At 40.1% G+C, this 2,852-nt stretch overlaps 1 pseudogene; it reads right to left on the reverse strand.

The window, feature by feature from the left end:
* Window positions 1–1,495: 1,495 nt before the first annotated feature.
* LOC100600808 lies at window positions 1,496–2,638 on the reverse strand (annotated as a pseudogene).
* Between the last annotated feature and the right edge of the window lie 214 nt (window positions 2,639–2,852).

A 2,852-nucleotide genomic window follows, 5' to 3' on the forward strand; every position in this document is an offset into this window, starting at 1 on the left:
CTCAGCTGGTTTTTATGCAAGAGCTCTGATGCAGATGTACAATGAGATGAATGTTTTCATGTCTATTAGCAGATCCATTCTGTAGCCCAAGGATCAAGGAGTCATTTTGACTTTCAAGTCTTAATATTTGAGAATACATTCTGTAGGGCTCTAGCTGCCATAGACAGTGATTCCACTCCATGAATCTGGGCAAAATAAATTGAAAATCTTCTGGAAACAATTCACCATATTAGATGCCACTAAGAACATTCATGATTTGTAGGAGGAGTTCAAAATATCAACATTAACAGGAGTTTAGCAAGAAGTTTATTACCACCTTCATGGATGACTTTGAAGGCATCAATACTTCAGTGGAGGAAGTAACTGCAGATGTGGTGGAAACAGCAAGATAACTAGAATTAGAAGTGGAGCCTGAAGATGGAACTGGATTTCTGCAATCTCATGAGAGAACACACGAGGAACTCCTTCTTATGGATGAGCAAAGAAAGTGGTTTCTTGAGATGGAATATCTTCCTGGTGAAGATGCTGTGTGTTCATTGTTGAAATAACAAAGAATTTAGAAATTACCTAAACTTAGTTGATAAAGCAGCCGAGAGGAAACACTCCAATTTTGAAGGAAGTTCTACTGTGGGTAAAATGCTATCAAATGGCATTACATACTACATAGAAATCTTTCATGAAAGGAAGGTGTAATCAATGGGGTAAACTCAATTCTTATATTATTTTAAGAAATTGCTACAGTGACCTCCACTTTCAGCAACCACCACTCTGATCAATCAGCAGCCACTGACATTGAGGCAAGACAATCCACCAGCAAAAAGATAAGGACTCCTTGAAGGCTCAGATCATCCTTAGCATTTTTTACCAAAAAAAGATTTTAAATTAAGTTATGCACACTGCTTTTTAGACATAATGCTATTGCACACTTAGTAGACTACAGTAAAGGATGAATGTAACTTTTTTTTTTTTTTTTGAGAAGGAGTCTCGCTCTGTCACCCAGGCTGGAGTGCAGTGGCGCAATCTCAGCTCACTTCAAGCTCTGCTTCCTGGGTTCACGCCATTCTCCTGCCTCAGCCTCCTCAGTAGCTGGGATTACAGATGCCCGCCACCACACCTGGCTAAGTTTTTTTGTATTTTTAGTTGAGACGAGGTTTTGCTGTGTTAGCTGGTAGGGTCTCGATCTCCTGACCTCATGATCCACCCTCCTCAGCCTCCCAAACTGCTGGGATTACAGGCGTGAGCCACCGCACCTGGCCAGGATAAATATAACTTTTTTATAGCTAGTTCCAATAAAGTTTTATTTGTGAACTCTGATATTTCATTTAATTTTTATGTCATGAAATATTAGTCTTTGATTTCTTTTCCCAACCATTTAAAAATGCAGAAACCATTCTTAGCTTGTAGTGCATATAAAAATAGGCAGCAGGCTGGATTTGGCCTGTGTGCTGCAGATTACCAACCCATGCTACAGAACATACCCAGAAAGCCTGTCACCTCAAAATTTCAGATCATTGTTTCCCAAAGGCTTAAAGTGATTATTCAAATCTTCATCAGTAACTTCTTTTAGATCAGCTGGTTTCCATTCTGGACTCTGGTCTTTATTAATTAAAATAGCTCTGACGCCTTCATAAAAGTCGACCCCCCATACAAGCTTGACTTAGCTGATACTCCACAGTTAGTACTTCTTCCAAGGTCTTTCAAGACCCCTCCAGGAGTTACCTTAGTGTGATCTTTAGAGATGTCAGAGACATGTTATTAATTACCTTCAATTGCTCTAGGGCAAAAGATGAACCATCTTGCTGTAAGTTTTCAACAATTTGTCCCACAGTATTGGCTGAAAAGCAACTGTTTATTTTGCCCATGTGTTCCTCAAGTATAAAAGACTTGTCTTCATCAATCTTAGACTCCATATGGTAATTTTCTAAGACAGCTGCAATATTTTCTTTAGAAGGTGATTTCAAGGCTAACAAATCTTCCTCTAACATGCCCAACTTTTCAGAATCTACGAAGTGTGTAGCAATTCCTGTTCTGTACACATCCTTTCATTTTACTCTGAATCCTGTTAATGCAAGGAAGTAACCGAGTTTTCCTTGAACTCGTGGCAAGAAATAACCTCCATCCACATCAGGGAACAGTCCTAGTGCCGTTTTTGGCATGGCAAAAAGATACTTTTCTGTAGCCACTCGAAGCTGCCCATGGACTGACAGACCAACTCCCCCACACACTGTAATTCCATGAATAAGTGCAACATAACGTTTCTGACAAGAACCAAAAGCATTGTTCAGCATATATTCTTCTCTGAAGAAAATTGGTGCTATCTTCTGTTTTGCCTTTTCAGCTTCCGAGATCACTCTATATCACTCCCAGCACAGAAAGCCTTTCCTCCGGCTCCTTTTATAATGATCAGGAGAGTTTCAGGATCTTGTTCCCACTTCTCTAGCTATGGATAAATCTGCCAAATCATATGAAGAGTCAGTGCATTTAGGAACTTTGGTCTGTTTAGTGTTATGAGTCCTGTACTCCCCCTTTTTATTTCCTAATAGCACGTCTTCTGCTGCATCTGGTGCAGTATGGTATTAATCCTTTTGAATGCATTAAACCTTGACATGAGCCTCCACACCTCCTGCTGCCCCATTGCCAAACACTCCGGAGTTAAGCAGCAGAGCAAGAGGCACCAGGATGGCTCCAGTGCCTCCAAATATAGCTTTTTATATGCATTGGGAAAACCAAAAATTTGTGTGACTTGCTTTATTACAGTGGTCTGGAACCCAGCCCTCATCTCTGAAGTATGCCTGTATATACACGCATGTGTATCTATAAGCATGTAAATCCTATGTAAACATATGTGTGCA

The sequence above is a fragment of the Nomascus leucogenys genome, chromosome 6 (genome assembly GCF_006542625.1).
Source record: "Nomascus leucogenys isolate Asia chromosome 6, Asia_NLE_v1, whole genome shotgun sequence".
NCBI classification, from domain to species: Eukaryota; Metazoa; Chordata; class Mammalia; order Primates; family Hylobatidae; genus Nomascus; species Nomascus leucogenys.